The sequence below is a fragment of the Vulpes vulpes genome, chromosome 13 (assembly GCF_048418805.1).
Source record: "Vulpes vulpes isolate BD-2025 chromosome 13, VulVul3, whole genome shotgun sequence".
NCBI lineage: Eukaryota > Metazoa > Chordata > Mammalia > Carnivora > Canidae > Vulpes > Vulpes vulpes.
This window is the reverse complement of record NC_132792.1, coordinates 61,319,177-61,336,673: the sequence shown is the minus strand read 5'-3', so window position 1 is coordinate 61,336,673 and position 17,497 is coordinate 61,319,177. Positions and strand designations below refer to the sequence as shown.

Below are 17,497 nucleotides of genomic sequence, written 5' to 3'. Positions count from 1 at the left end.
CCATCATTCACTGAGCAATCGTGCCTTCCAGATAGAGAGTTTGAGGTGACTGCATTGGTGCCATTCATGACAGTGGAGCTTCTGCAGAGAGAGTGTACAGCTGCCCTCCCTGGTCAGCCGGTTTCTCTTCTGTCTTGTCTTCATAATCTCCTGACTAGGTTAAGTCACCCAGTTATATCAAGTGACTCAGTGCTAGGACTTCTTCTTAGAGTACTTAAAAAAATTGTGACAAACCAATAGTTACTTGATTGTGACAATCAATAGTTATTACTGATCAGAATAGCCATTTAGTTATTGAGCTTCTCTCTTCTTTTTAGAAAGTGGGTTCCATGTAAAAATTAGACTGAGTCTGTCGTGTTGTCTCATTTGTTTTCCAAACATAGAGCAACATTAACACATGTACCATGTACTCAATAATGTTTTGAATAGCCAAATGGATAATTGGCACCAGTACTTTCCAAAAGTGGAATTGCTCTGTCTAGAGTCACAACTGGGTGCCACCCCTGAAATCATATGTGATACTTAAGGGGGGAAATATGACAGCCAACAAAGTTTCTTAGACCAATCTAGGGTTTTTCAAACTAAATTTTATTTTTGGATCCTCACATTCTCTTTAAGAACTAAAAATTAATTTTGTATTTTCATTTCAAAGATGAATCAGAAACTGTAAGCATTTTCTGGATCATGTGGATGACCGTCTGATCCCTGAATCATCCCTGGATGATTTCAGTTCCCACAGGTGTTTAAGATTTACCGGTGCCACTTAGTTGCAAGTCATTTAGAAGAAAAACAGCTGAACCTAATATTTCCATGACGTGTTAGAGCTAAGTAAAGGCTAAAATATGTCTTAGTTTACTCAAGGAAAAATTTCTCAATAGCTCAAATGGAGAAAAGTAGAAGGACATGTGAGGACATGCATAATAGCAGAAGCATGCTGTAATTGTCAACATCATATTTACATCGATAGCGTGGTTTCAGCCAAACCTGTATCTATAATTGTGTTGAATTATTGCTGAAAATTTAAATTTTTATTACTTTATAATTTTGATTTTATTTAATTTACTATTTAAAAATTTTATAGCTAAGAATTGCCTAAGGAGTTTAAACTTAATAGTAGGGTTTATTTCTTATTACATTAACATTTTAAGTTAATTTAAATCAATGCTGGGCTTCCAGAGAATTCCTTCCCTTTAAACAGTTTACTTTAGGTTTGAAATTTAACTCAGTTGACTATTATATCCGGTACATAGAATCACTGTGCTAGAGGCAGTTTAAGTCAGAAATAAGCAGTGTTGAATTAAATCAATTTGCACTAACACATTAATTTGGAAATTTAAAAAGTAAGTTTCAGAGTATAGACATAGTCACAGAATTTTCTGGCTAATGGAATTTCATAATAGATTCATGAAATTATTTTTCAAATCTTGTTTATTTTTTTACAAATTGAGAAGCAAACTTATATTTCCATTGAATTTTTAGGAGAAACAAAATATTTTGTGCCACTCATATGTGCAAAGATACTCCTAGAGATTTCACTGCTTATAGACTCACTGTAGCCAACTGCCAGCAAGGTGGACTGAATACCAAGGGTGGCTATGGAAATTTAGCACTGACTTTCAACCTAAAAAAGCTTTTTAGTACAGTCACATTGAACAGAAAGAAATCGAATGTCTTATAATTGAATTTGATGATAGTGAGAACCCTGAGAGCTCTGGACTCTCAGACCCCTGGGCTCACTTAGTTGACTGTTGTCAAATGATTTTACATATGTCATTTGGAATACTGTTTGGCAGATTGGTTTTTGTTTTAGAGGCTATTTATAAGATTTAGACAAAATTATGGCTTAGGATTAGTCCTCCTCACTCTTGAAATTTTAGAAATGGAAACAGTAGTCAGGCTCCATTAGATGGTAAGGAGCTTCAGATTGATTCCTATGAGAGGAACAAAGACCCCACTGCAGCTGGGAGAATTGATTTCTCAAAGTGCTTGGAAAAAGGGTGATACAAAGGGGCAATAACACTGCCTCTATTGATACTAAACGCGTTGCCTCTATTGATACTAAACAGAAAGATAAACAAAGAAGCAAAAAATTGTGACATATACAAGTCTAAAACATGGGTAGAGATCAAAATGACAAATTTGATCAGTCTGGAAAGAAGTCTCAATCTCAGAAAGAAAATATATCTCCCAATAGCTTTTAAATCTTTATTATAGAGACACCCGAGTGGCTCAGTGGTTGAGTATCTGCCTTTGGCTTAGGTCGTGATCCCTGGGTTCTGGGATTGAGTCAGGCTCCTAGAGGGGAACCTGGTTCACCCTCTGCCTGTGTCTCTGCCTCTCTCTGTGTGTCTCTCATGAATAAATAAATAAAATATTTAAAGAAAAATACTTATTGTAGTGCAAAATCAGAATCTACACATAATCTTTCCAACAATTACAAGGAAAAAAATAGATGGTAGTTTGACAACAATAAAAAAGATGTTACAGGCCAGGATTTGGGGAAACTTCACATTCAAATTGTGAAAATAAACATAAATGTTAGAAGCAAGCAGAGCCACTTATACAAGCCAGTGAGCTCTGACTGTACCCACCAGTTGGTGGGTACGCACAGATAGCAGGGGCAGACTTGGAGCGATACGACGCTTACTGTCAGGACTGTTTTGAAGGATGACTAATGTCTTTAAATTAACTTTTAGAACAAACTAAAAAAATCCCCATAAAAACAGTAAGGATTATGTGTAACATGCAAAGGAGAGTGAATTTGCTTATTTCCCTATTTCTTTCATCTGCTTTATTTCATTTGTTTCTACTTCCCTTTTCTTTCACTATCTGAATGAAGTCCCCTGGAACCAACCAAACCTTTGTTTATTTTAAAAGTGAGCTCATAAAAATAGGGTGCATTTGGGGCTTTCTTCTGAAACTCAGTGTGTGTCACTGTTGGCCAGTGCTGTGTCTGCTTCGTGGCAAAAATAAAACACAAGATTTCCAGTTAAGAAGAGAAAGAAAATTAGAGAGGACATAAATACCTTCTCTATAAAATGGCTCCATATCACAGACAGTTTTAAAACAGGCATAAAGTATAAGGATCTAGGGGCCAGGGATGTCTGGGGTGGCTCAGTGGTTGAGTGTTTGCTTTCAGCTCAGGGTGTGATTCCTGGGTCCTGGGATCGAGTCCTGCGTCAGACTCCCCACAGGAAGCCTGCTACTTCCTCTGCCTATGTCTCTGCCTGTCTCTCTTTGTGTCTTTCGTGAATAAATAAAATCTTTTTTTTTTTTTTAAAGAAAGGATCTAGGGGCCAGTTTGGATAGATATTGGGACTGCAAAGGAATTGAAGTTGTAAGAATATTCATACATTTTATAGAGGAGTATACTGCTCTAAATAAGAGACAGCCATTTAGATAGCCAGCCATTCTCTTTTCTCCAAAGTCATGAATTGTCATTACATCTTTCTACTTTTTTTTTTTTTAGATTTAATTTATTTATTCATGAGACACATACACACACGCACACAGAGAGAGACAGAGAGACAGAGAGAGAGAGAGAGAGGCAGAGACACAGGCAGAGGGAGAAGCAGGCTCCATGCAGGGAGCCCCACGTGGGACACGATCCCGGATCCCCAGGATCACGCCCTGGGCTGAGGGCAGCGCTAAACTGCTGAGCCACCCGGGCTGCCCACATCTTTCTACTCTTATCTGAATTTAGACTTGAATATGTGTGACTGATTCTGACTGATTGGCTAACTTTAGTCTGTGACATTATGTGTGATTTCTGAGAATGACTTAAAAATTAGCACAATATTTAGCCTTTAATGTTTTATAACCAATAGTAATGAGAATCATTAAACATGCAAATGGAGTTTATTTCTTTTTTTTAAGATTTTATTTATTTATTCATGACAGACACACACGGGGGTGGGGGGCAGAGACACAGGCAGAGAGAGAAGCAGGCTCCATGTAGGGAACCCGATGTGGGAGTCGATTCTGGGACTCCAGGATCACACCCTGGGCCGAAGGCAGCGCTAAACCACTGAGCCACCCAGGGATCCCCTGGAGTTTATTTCTTTAAAACACTTATCGGATACTTATCTCTCCAGAATTTTAGAAAAAAAGGTAGCAGCCTGTTTGTAAAAAATTAGAAATTTGTATGATAAAAAGAAGTGTTAACGTTGAGTTTAGTAAAATAAGGATAAGAATTTAGAGTAATTGCTGCTTTTTCTTTTTTAAAGATTTTATTTATTTATTCATGAGAGACACAGAGAGGGGGGCGGGGCAGGGACGTAGGCAGAGGGAGAAGCAGGCTCCATTCAGGGAGCCCAATGTGGGACTCGATCCTGAGACTCCAGGATCACGCCCGGGGCCGAAGGCAGGTGCTCAACTGCTGAGCCACCCAGGGGTCCCCAATTGCTGCTTTTTTTTACATCTTATTTGCTATATTGTATTAACTACGTATTTTATTAGTATGCACGCTTAAAATTAGAATATGATCATTTATGTAAATAAATATATAAATTTCAAATACCTATTTTAGTAAATCTCAAAAATCCAGAAATTTGTACCAATTGTTTTATTATTATAGCCCGTCAAAACTAAGGTACTACATAAGGTACTTCATTTCTGGAAGAACATGATCTATGATAATGGAAGTGGTGAAAGAGTCTGTGAATGAACGCTATGTGTATTTAATGTGTAAACCTACCGTTATGCCACACTTTCCACTCTATCCTTTATTTATTTTTCACAACCAAGGCTCCTCTTCACTATCACTTTCATTACAGTTAACACAAAGACTTTAGAGGCATAAAGAGTATAAATTAAATTCAAATAGCCTGTTACATTCTCAAAGTGCAATGATCAGAAAAAAGGTGGGACACGGGAGGTAACCATGTAGCAACTTAGAAGTGACATTTGCAGAACCACTAAGATTCGAACATCCTATGTCTGTAAAGTAGTAAAACAGATGATCAGTTCAGTTCAAATTCCCTAGTGAATGACTTCAGCCAAATTGATGGATTCAATGGCCTATATGTAGTGATGAAACAAATATGTTCCTTGAGGCATGGATTTAGAGATTGCTTCAAGAGCAAGTGAAGGCAACCCTTGCTCCACAGCATTTTGAAGCTGTGGTTGATACAAAGCATCAACTGTGTACCAAACTCCACATGAGGCATTTAGAAACATGTCTGATCCCCACAAACAAGTCTTCCAAGTGGGTGCTTTTTAGCCTTATTCAAAGGGATTGAGTAAATTGCTTGCGGTTGGTTAGAAGACGAGTAAATGGCACAGGTGGAGTTCCAGTCCTGCTCAATCTGACTGAGAGCCCCAATTCTTGTAGCTCTATGGTGCTGCCTCCACTTTTAAAGCAGTCAAATTGTTGGTCCTAATTTGGAACTAGACACATTTCAGAACATTAAAATAAGATGTTTGATAGAATAACACATGATAAAAACATGTTATTCAAGCTATTTGATAAATGATGACAGTTTGGTTGAGAAAGGATTTTTATTTAAATGCTACCTCTATGGATAAAATAATCATAGAAATTGCTTTGACAAAAATCATGAGTTCCTCAGTTTTGTGCGTATATATACAATCAAGAATACCAAACATGATGCGAAAAGATCAATTACTGAAATTATTCTAATATATAGTCTTGCTTATTTAAATACCTTTTCTAATAATGCAATAGCAATAGCACTGTGGACTTTATTTTGTTGTCATAATAGAGGAAGATTGATTTAAGTGACTCTTCTTATTTTCCCCCCATTTTTGTTTCCGTACTAGCACAAGATGAAGTATCTTATGTAAGAAACAGGAACAAAAGTGAAAAATTATATTTCACTTCATTATATCTGAAAACTTCTTATTTGTTCACTTGCTTAACATTCTGGGCCTCTCTGGTACACTTTGTAGTAAAATTGAAATTGCAATTACTTTATTTGTTATGCTAATTACTTTTATAATTTACATCTTATTTGTAAGGGTCACAATTCCTGAATGGCATGCATAAATCATGTCAAAAGTATCATTATATTAATTTATCTCTATTAGTATCTTCTATCAACTAGTTCCAGAACTGCCAAAGAGTTAATTAGCCTCGCTAATATAAAAAAAAAAATTTAGAATCAAGCCAGACTGGAGATATTATTACTATTAAAACAAAGAATACCAAGTGTCATTAAATTCTCAATTTTCTGATAACATTTCAGAATAAAAACCAAAATTCTTAAAATATGTAATATTTTTCAATTATAAACGTTAGTGCTCAAAACAGGATATGAAATTCCCCGAAAGAAAACTCAATGGGTTTTAATACCATTGCTCATGATATACTATGTTTCAATAAATCTGTGTTTTTAGGAAAGGTCATTTGAGGTTTTTAATTAATTTTCTTCAGAATTTTAAATATAATAATCTATTTTCTCACTTGAAACCAGAAACTCTAGAGCATCTAAATCATACCATATAAAAGTCAGAAAAATAAATAAAATCTGTGGAATACTAACATGATTTGAAATATGATAATCATACAACAATAAATTAAATTAAGAAATACTTAGGACTCCTTGGAAAAGTCTTATATACAAGCTAGGTCTTGGTACCAAGACAAACCAGTTTTAGTTTCCCAAAGCAGGGGCACAGAGAAAAAAATTTCACTATCAACAAATTCCATGAACATTTTGAGAGATCAATCGATATACACATCAGAAAAAATAAATTGGAGCTAAAATTTCACAAAGCAGTATTTATATTCTTTAGTAAATCGCTGAATATATTTCTTCTCCTAGAATGTTATGCCAAAAGATGAATCATCCTAATATCTTTATGCTTTGTTGCCTTTTCCAATCATGCAGACATTTGTATTCAGTGTTGTCCTTCTTAAGAATTTTAAAAGCATTGGCAAAATAATAAAAAAACGCCTTTATCTTTGCTATTATAATCTTTTCAGGGGTCTCACATACTTAACATTTTTTAAACCAATCTTGTTTACCAGATTACCAGCTTGCTTATCAGAAAACTTTATTACAGTGTCCAAATAATAATAAATATGGCAATTTAATATTGAGATATTCAAAAAAACATTTATAATCAAAGGCTGCATTGTCACACAGGGTCATGCTAAAAACAAACAAGCCAAACTTCCTGTCCCACAACAAACTTAAAACAGAAAAGATCTCAAATTCAGAGACTAAAGACTGACATACCCAATTAGCAACTGTTTCTTGCCTGTTATGGGTACATCAGAGCTACATTCAAGCATGGTGGAAAGGGGAGCCCTGTTTGCATGCTTAAATGTCTTGTATTCTTCTGTCCTTTATTGGAACATGGAGAGTTACCTCCATGGGGAAGTCAAGTCACAAAATCCCCACCTGGGGGCACTTGGGTAGCTCTGTGGTTGAGTGTCTGCCTTTGGCTCAGGTCATGATCCAGGTGTCTTGGAATCAAGTCCTGCATCAGGCTCTTCTCCCTCTGCCTAGGTCTCTGCCTCTCTCATGAATAAATATATAAAATATTTTTAAAAATACAAAATAAAAAAAATAAAATCCCTACCTGGAGCCATCTTTCTGTTTGACATAGAAGCAAGCTAGCTTACCTTACCTTTCTTAGGCTGTAACCTCAGTGCACAGTAGTTTCAGATTTCTAAAGTGAATCTTCTCAGATTTCCCTGTCGTCCTCTATCCACCATCCCTCCTAAGTAGGTGGAACTTGGTAGGATTTGCTGGGGCTTCCTTTTCTGTACTCCTCCGAAAATGTACAAATTTACCAAGAAGGATTGCCATGAGGCTGCCCTTGGTTCATTCCTTCATGCTGGTTCCACCCCTAATAACAACTGCTCAGTTCCTGGTACTGCATATCGCTGGCAACATTTCTTCCATTACCAGCTGTAAGCAGATAGAACCTTGCTACAACATTACCTGTCTCGGGTTCAAAGGAATGGCACTCATAATTTGGGAATTTCACTATGCCTCATTATTCTACCAGTTACCACAACCGAATTCCAGTTATTCTGAATTTTGTGAAATGGAAAAAAGCAAAGAAAAGAACATAAACCGTCTGACTAAGGCAGCAAGACACATAGTCTCTTCCAGTGCTATAGCATAAAAATGTCTGATGAGAGAGAGAGAGAGAGAGAGACAGAGACAGAGACAGAGAGACAGAGAGGCTCCACACAGAAGAACTCCACAATCTGACGGATGCTTCCAGGGGATATGGGAAAGAGGGGGTGGTCCTCTGTCAGGTGCGTATGTGAGGCAGCCTTCTGCTTTAGTACTGTGAGTAAGGGGTCTCGGATTAAAGGAAGGAATGGCTAAGGAAGGAACAAAAGTTTTTGGCAGTTTTCCAAAAGGGTGTTTTGGCTCCCACACGATCCCACTTTTCAACCTGTTAGAGATCAGCTCTTTAAAAAGACCTCTCACGGCTGCTGCTGGGCCAGATGCCCCTGACCAGGCAATTCTCTGAGTCAGGCTAAGTATATAGCATCTGGAGCTCAAGAGGAATCTGAGTTGGATTTTTCATCTCCTTAAGATGGTGTCCTACTTACTAGGAATAAAATTTAGTTTCAGCTAGAAGGGTATATACGCAGCAAGTTACAGAAAGGAAAATACTAACATCCCCTGTTAGATCCTTCTCTATTCTTGGTGTTTGGATATGGGACAATTCTATAACCACCTCCAGAATGGGTGGGAGAAGCCATCTCCTTGCATAGCTGTGAAGAAAGGAGGTACCACAGAGAGGGCAGGCCCCTGGCCATCAGTGTCAGCATCACCTGGGAACTCAGTGGAAGCACAAATCCTTGGGCTGTGATCCAGACCTTTTGGACCTATGGGTGGAGTCAAGCAATCTGGGTTTTAATGTCCTCTAAGGGATTCTAACACACTAGAAATTGGGAACCACTGGTCTACAAAGTCAAAGAAGCATCTTAATTGTTTCTATTTAGATAGATTTTTAAAAGGGACCTCTCTAGGGATGATGGCAGACAAAAAACATACCTCCCCTGTGCCAGATTATAGGCTTGAAAATGTACGTAAATAGCTGTGCTAGAGGAAGCTTGAGGATCCCAGGGCCCAGGGCTGCCTCTAGTCAGACAGCCCGTGTTTGCCTGTTTTCTCTTGAAGCTTCTTTAGCTCCAGAGAAGTCTGGCGATTCGATTTTAATCCTTTTTCAGGGCTGCCTCAGCTTTAGGAAGGTTGGAAAGCCTCCAGTGCTGTCCTTTCTGCATGTAATAATCTGGCCAAGGTATGTGAGTCCGTGGCCCATGTTCTGGTCGTATCTGCCTGGAAACTGCTTTAGTAGTCCCAAAGTGTCTAAGAGTCAGTCCTGCTCTATGCCTGGTCTTCTCCTCCTTACTCTGTGTTGACATTTTTACCTTGGAGTTGAGATAAAGCAGAAGAGACTGAAAACAAAACATCTATTTTCCATGTGTGCTTTCCTCAGATTTAGCTTTAAAATTCTTAAGCCTCTGCCAGGAGAGTAATTAGCAGCCCAGATAAGAGGCCACCTATGGCCACTACATGTCTGTAACTGGCCCTGCAGGAGAAACTATAAATTTGATGAGAGCGTTACAGATAATTTGCAGACCCATATCTCATTTTCAGGAGATAGGAAGTTAAAAGGAAAATTTAGCAGGAAAGAGCATGGTTTTTATCTCTGTGTTACCATCAATCATTGTATTTTAGAGGTTAATGTTCAGAGGTTCTTATGAACAAGGGAGAAAATTTCAAAAGCAATATTTAAGGGAAGCCGTCTGGTGAAGGAGGATGTTCGACTGCATTCTACTTTCAGGAAAAAGGTGCTTCATTCTGATGCGTTGTTACTTATCCTCATGTGACCTAAACAGCCAGAGTCAAGAAACAGCAAGAGTGCCTCAGATGAATGCTGGAATTTGCTAAAATAAGAAGGGAAATTGAGGTACTGCTAGAAGTAGTATTTGCTGGAGGCTCTTGGAGGTAGGTCTGTGTCAGGAGTCCAGAGGATGTTGCGGAGGAATCTGAGAGGTGGTGCCAAAGGGCCCGAGTCACAATAAGTGGACTGTTCACCAGAGTGTCAAACCAGAATGGCCAGGGGTAAGAGAATGCTGGGGTGGTGTCAGTGGGTTTGGAAAGGAATACAGGAAGAGGAATTTCCAGGTTATTCCCCAAAGAAGGGCAGCAAAGTTCCATAGAACAGAAGTTTTAGGATAGAAAAGGAATTACAGTAAGTGTTTATTGAATTCAAAGAAATGTCATTCAAATTACATCATTATCCGAGGGGGCACAAATGTGAATGGATATGTGAGGCCCCGATACTGTCAGGAATCTCAGGCCTGATCTCTGACTTCATGAAAGCTTGCAAAGTAATTAGAAAGATCATGCAAATACATGCAGGTCTCATGCCAGATTGCAGGCTCAGTGCCCAGTGGAGAGCTTTGCCTTTGAAGGTCCCCAATAAATTATTGATGTTGATGACAATTTTGGCTTTTTTAAGACTTCAAAATTGAGTGAGTGACAATAAGTTGTTAGGATTTTTCTCAAAAAATAGTTCTGGAGACACGTCCTGGAATCCTAAAATGGAATATTAACATTTAGAAGGAGACTTAGAAATAACTCAATGACTGATACTATGAAAGAGGCTTTTGTAAATTAAAAGCAGACTTTGGAGTCTGGAGGGGGACGATAAGTTAATTTCTAACTGTTTGAAAAAATGGTTCAAAATTTCTGAAAACCAAAACTGTTTATTGTGGTTCCCTTGTTCTAATTGACATTTATTATGATATACTACTTATTTTACAGTGAAACAGAATATCATATTCTTCAAAATAGCTGACCCAAATAGTAGTATATCATATTCTGAAGTCCTTGGTAGAGGTTTTGCAATCCAGAAAGGGAAAGCCTCACTCTGCAGTCTTTTCAGCATCTCCATATGGATATCTGGCTGCCTCTCCACACCTCTACCTGTATGTCTAAAATGCATTTTAAACTTACCATGTCCCCACCTAAGTTCCACTTAGTCTCCAGCATATTTGCTTTCCCCTCAGGGTTCCTTGTCTCAGCAAATGGTAACATGATTTCAGCTGCTTGGGATTTCTCTCTCTTTCTTTTTCTCTCTCTCTCTTTCTTTCTTTATCTCTCTCTCACTCCCAAATCGAATTTATCAGGTGTACCACTGGCTCCACCTACAGAATTTATCTCCAATCAGTCCACTTCTAACCACCTCCACCATTGATGCTCTTAGGCAAGCTGTGCTCAACTCTCAACAAGATTGGTGGAATAATCTAAAGAATTTCCCTGCTTTCTTGATCGCCCTGCTACAGTCTGTGATCAACGCAGCACAGCCTTCTCAAAAGGGAAGTCTGATCATATCACTCTGCTTCAACCCTCCATTGGCTTCCATTTTCATCAGGGAAGAAGATTAGGTATTTCAACATCAGATTTCTAGATGACATTGTAGAAAGTTCTACTTCTTTCTCCTTTCTTTCTTTCTTTCTTTCTTTCTTTCTTTCTTTCTTTCTTTCTTTCCTTCTTTCTTTCTTTCTCCCCCCCTTTTTTTTATCTAATCAAATTTGAGCTTTATGAAAGCTCAGTTTAAGTACCACCTACTCCATTAATATTTCTCCAATTAATCCAAATTTTGTTTATCATGTCCTTTGAAATATACAGGCTAGAAATGTTAGCTTGGCCTTTAATTTCATGCATACCATAGTGTATTCAATTTGGTTCAAAGAAACTTTTGATAAGTGTCCATTCTGGTTATAGTTAGATACTACTTTCTTCCAGAAAGTATTCAGGGAAGATTAAAATAAATAATACATACCATAATAACATAAAAACAGAAAGACAACTACTCACAAATTTGAATGTCTTCTAGGACAAAGTGAGAAAGTAAATACGCACTTATTTGAATCTTCTCTCATCACATTACATAGTTCAATTGGGTTGACATTTAATTCTAGAGATTAAAAAAAAGGGAAATATGCCCCTTTTTTGAATGTTTTGGATTTTTCTTTAAGTATAAAAGAGAAGTGGTACTAATCATCTTTTCTATTCTCTCACTGCTTACAATGTTCAAAACTTCCTCCTCTGAATGGATTTGGTGTTTTTACTGACCATTTTAGACTAGAACTGGACTTCTATTTGATGCTTTCTTTGGTTTCCTTGTTTCTTCTTATATAATGAGACACTGGGATCAATTGAATCTCAAAACAAACTGCAAACCAGCAAAATTTGAACCACTGCTATAGTTACCAATCTCCTAAATGATCTTCAGCCTCCTTTCTCTTGACTGGTCTGCCTTCTTTAAATCTATTTTATATGACTCAGGGACTTTTTGATAACATTTACTTCAGAAATACCTATTGATAGTATTCATGTGCCTGGTACTATGATAGGCTCTGATACACACTACAACAGTCTCTCTCAGGATGCTATCTTTCTTTGGCTTAATCACTATTAAGACTGAGTCAATGGAAAATGATTGTTGACTCACAAACTCATTGATATAATTTACTAATATGTGTAATATTTCCTCTAGCCAGGACTCACTAGCCATAAAATTAAATCTGATTGATTTATTTTAAAGCCAAACATATTTACTATCATTATCAACCCCGCTTGTATGTAATTTTAAATACTTCTTATTAGCAACTATATCTGCATATGTTTATAACTGTAGCATAGCAGCCAGCCTTGTGCAGGTGCAACCTTTAACATCACTTTTGCTAATATCTTTTATATCTTATTTCCTGCACTGGGATGACCAATTAGAATCACTCAATATTAATATATATGCAATTTAAAAGTTAGGGTTATCAGAGCTCAAGGACCATCCTTGATCAGGAGCCTATGGATAAATTCTTTACCCTTTCATCCTTCAAGTGGACATATTTCATAAGGATCCTCAGAATTCTTGTGGAATTGTCAAGAAACCATCTGTACAGGAGATGGCTCAATAACACATCCTTGTATTGGCTTTCTCTCCCTGTGTTTTACTTTCATGTTCTGCCCCCCAGATCATATAAGCATTGACACATCAACCTCTGTCTTATATTCTGAATTAGAGTGAACAGGGCTAAGAACTACTTAACCCTAAATATACACAGGATAGTTTTACCTCTTTTCAAGGAAATATAACTCTATTACAGTATTCCATAGAAAATTCCTCATATATAGGATGGGCTCTGTTTTCCTGGACTAATCCCCAAGGTGATTTAATCATTAAAAATGCCATAAGAAATCTCTTTTAGAGCTTATAATGAAGCTCAACCTAAGCTAGGTATTACAGTCATAAAATATGAAAAATAAAATTCTCGCCTTTAAGACACTTGAAGTATATTGACAGACATCTAAACAGACAATTAAAATATAGTAAAGCAAAAGCAATGGTGAAGTTTTGCATAGCTGCTAAGACTTCTGGACAGTGGCGTTTATGGAGTATAAAATTAAAAAAGATGAATTTTCAGAGACAGGTAAGGGTTGTGTAATAGAGAGACTCAAATGACTTGGTAAGGAAATCATAACTCATCTTGCGGGTGATGAGAAGCCAGTAAATGGTTGTTCTTAAACTTTTTTGAGTCAAGGATTATTTTGAAAATCTGGTTGAAGTTACTGTCTCCCTGTCCAAAAAGAGCACATCTGCCAAAAACTTTTCATTCCATTTATTGTGAGTTATTGTGATTCCCCTAAAACTGCCCAATGGGCACTCTAAAAATACTCTTGTTAAGATTTCTTGCACTAAAATATTTAAATCATGAGAGTAATATGTTTGGATTTGTTTTGAACATTTTGGTAGCCATATGGAAAATGGATTTTTGAAGGGCAAGTTTCTAAATATGACTATCATTGAGGACACTAATAAGAATCCAGGTGAATGAAAATGAGGAGCAAAATTACAGTAGTGTATAAAGAAGTGATGGATTCAGGAAATCTCCTCAGGAGGTATAAGTAACAAGACTGGGATTGACTAGCTGTGTGTAATGCAAGACAGGGTGATGATGAAAATGAATTTACCTTTGGACATGTTATCTTTGTGATGCTTTTGGTACATCCAAGTAAAATGTTCTACAAAAATTTGGCTACACCAATTTTGAGCTGAGAACTCAAAATAAAGATTTGAAAAATATCAATCTGTGTGTGATTCAAACCATGAGTAGATGAGCTGATTCAAAGAGATGGTGTAAAAGAGAGTGGGGAAAGTGTTCATTCAAAGTACAATTGAAATTTAAGGGATCCCTGGGTGGTGCAGCGGTTTGGCGCCTGCCTTTGGCCCAGGGCATGATCCTGGAGACCAGGGATCGAATCCCACGTCGGGCTCCCGGTGCATGGAGCCTGCTTCTCCCTCTGCCTGTGTCTCTGCCTCTCTCTCTCTTCTGTCTCTCTCTCTGTGTGACTATCGTAAATAAATAAAAAAAAATAAAAAATAAAAAATAGGCATAAAAAAAGAAAGTTAAATAAAAACAAGATATGAAAATTTCTGTTTTATATGGCAATTAGATCAGAAAGTCATTTCAGAATGGCAGAGACACAAACCAAATTAAAACAGGATGAGGAATGAATGAAAACTATGGAAGCAAAGGCAATGAATGAAGAATATTTAGGGAGTTTGGCCCAAAAAAGAATGAGCAAGAAAAAGCAACAGTTAGATGTTTGAGATAATTATGGGAGGAGGGATTTTGTTTTGTTAAGGCTGAAAGAGAAATGAGCCTGTTTCTTTTCACTGTGGCAAATGAACAATGCAGATGAACAGAATGAATAGTAGTGGGTTAAATAAGATCCAAGAAAGATGAGATGATCGGATCCAAATCACCAGCCTAAATGGATGATCTGAACCTTACACAGAAGAGAGGGAGTAGCAGCTCTTTGGAAGGTAGTGAATACTGGCTGGAGTGAAAATAACTCTATAGGTGCTATATGAGGGGGAGTAGCAGATCTTTTTTCCTTAATACATCATTTTTCTAGATGACCTAAAAAGGAGGTAATAGTTTTGTAAAGACTTTGAGAGGAATGGAAGAAAGACAATCAAGAAGCCCAAGTTTAAAGTTGGAGACCATTGACTTCTACTCTCCAATCCTAGAGTGTCTGATTTTCTCCTGCATTGCTTCAGGTGCACATGTGTAGGAAAATGATGACTTGATACAGAATTAGGGTCTGGTTGGTCAGTCATGACAGGAGGATGTAGGTGCATGCAAACTGAGGAGACCACAAGACCCAGCTGAGTAGGGCAGAACTGGAACCAGGGGAGGCCAGATATGTGGGAGAAAATAGAAATTGGGATCTATATTTGACTGAAGAGAAAGTATTAAGGACAGTGAGTTTGTGAGTCTAAAGGAGATGAGTCTGTGGTCAGAGAACAGAACATTGGCTTTAAATATTGCTTATAGGGAACAATTCTGAGTGATCTTTCCTTGGGTGAAGGAAGATCTCCAGATTTGAGATCAGGGACTTTGAAATTAGTGGGAGGATGGAAGAACATGGAACTCAAGAACATAGAAACATTCAAGATGACAGTGATGCTTGAGTTGAAGAAGAAAACTTTGGTTCTGAGCCAAGTCTCAGAAAGGCAGAAAGAAGGAAGGTGAATATTTCGAATCCTGTGTGATCTGAGGTGGAGGGATTAGGCAGGCTCCTTTGGAGAGGAGGCAGTGTCATATTCTTAGAGGAAAAAATGATATAATATTCTTAGTAAAGGGTTTCAGTGATGACAAAGGGGAACAGGAAGCATTTTGTTTAGGTCCTGAGAATATAGGAAAGCGAGTGTTTAACATGGAAAAGGAGTTTCAGAAAGCAAAGAGAAAAGGTAAGAGTATAAGTAAAACTCTTGTAGTGTAGAGAAAAAAAAGATTGAACTGTTATTAAGACTGCATTTCCCGGATTTGCCCACATAACCCTTGTTTGCATAGTGCCTATTAACCTCTTACAGAAGTGGTGCTGTGTGGATTACAGTTTGGGAAACGTTGGCAGAGCACTCAAGGATAGCAGGGCTGTGAGGCATTCCTTAATGGAGTTGCTGCCAAGACAGTAAATCCAACTCTTCAGGTATCTGGAGGGCAGTGTTTGAACAAAGATGAGCCAGCTTCAAGGCCACCCAATTTGTTGGGTCGTTTTCATGGCCATTTGTCTTGTCGACTCACCTACATTGAGAAGTCTGTGAAATCAAGATCGGCTGTAATTTATTTACATCTCAATGACATTAGGCTTATTCCTGAGCATATTAATAAATGCTAAGTAAATATTTCTTATTGAAGCTTGCAATGGGCAAAAACAAGTTTACAACTTAGTTTTCATTTCTTCCTGCTTTCTTTCTGCCTTTGTTGGAGATTTATTTTCCATTTAGGTTTTTAATCTAATTTGAAATACCCAAATGTATTGCAGTCTGTCAGTTTTTAATAATTATTTTTACTTGCACCTTTCAATATCTCAGGTTTCTACATACTTCCTCTCTGAAAATTTGATGAAATGGTAGACAAAGAACATATGAAAAGACTATTTGATATGGCAGATTAGTGAAGTATTTATTTTAATTACTAGAAAGTAAGAAAATAAGAAATAATTGGGCAGATATGAGAAGTATGTAGCTATATCATTTAAAAGTGATGTTGCAAAGTAAAATTTTAAAAATTAATTCAAAGTATAAAATCAATCAAAAAAAGTTTAAAGTCATACATATCTGACCAAAAAAAAAGTTATGATTATCACAAAATTACACTAGAGAATTCTTGAGTTAGCTTATATAATAAATATGGTTTTGTATATAGAAGGTAATAAGTAAGTATTAGTATGTAATACGAACAAAAATGTGCATAATTTAATATTAATTTAATATTAAAGGAATAAAGATGAAAGCATAATTTATAATATTTGTAATTACACAAAAGGTAAAGTGTCATGCATATGTGCTTGAATATGCAAAAGCCAAATGCAAATTAGTATGATTCTACTGTGACATATAAAAGCAAAAATGTAAAACAGTTGAAAAGTTTAAATTTTGAGGCTGGTACGGTTACAAATTATACTTGAATTGTATTTTTTAAAATATTAAGGCTATTTGTTATGCATTTATTAATACTCTCCCATGAGGGCACTTGCCATCTACTAAATACAAGAAAAAAATAAGGGCATTGTTATGGAAACTTCAGTCTCTGGATTATTTGATACATTGTTCTCCAATATTAGCAGGGCTTATTCTTAGGACCGAGTTCCAACAGTTATTAATAAACTCTATGCCTTTTGATAGCATGATTTCACAGCATAATATACATCCAGACTGTTTGAATTAGATATTGCTAGTTTCGCTGTGGTGAGGTGGACACAGAAGTTCAGAAATATGTTATCCCAGAAGTACCCATGTGGCCTTTCCTTCCTGAAGGGAGGCAGTGTCTGTGAGAACACTGGGCAGTCAGACATATTAAGGATCTTCACTTCCATTATTGAGGCTCACCTTGGCCTGTAGGCCTTTAAACTCCACTTGGGTTGATGTGGAGAACTGTGCTTGATAAACCTCTATGTAATCATGAAAACTCTCCTGCCCC

General features: G+C 37.1%; 1 protein-coding gene across 4 annotated transcripts in view; it reads left to right on the top strand.

Moving 5' to 3' along the window:
- The window catches only part of C13H8orf34 (chromosome 13 C8orf34 homolog), a 395,548-nt gene that overhangs the window by 263,021 nt on the left and 115,030 nt on the right, over positions 1–17,497 (top strand). The gene's annotated exons all lie outside the window — the stretch shown is intronic.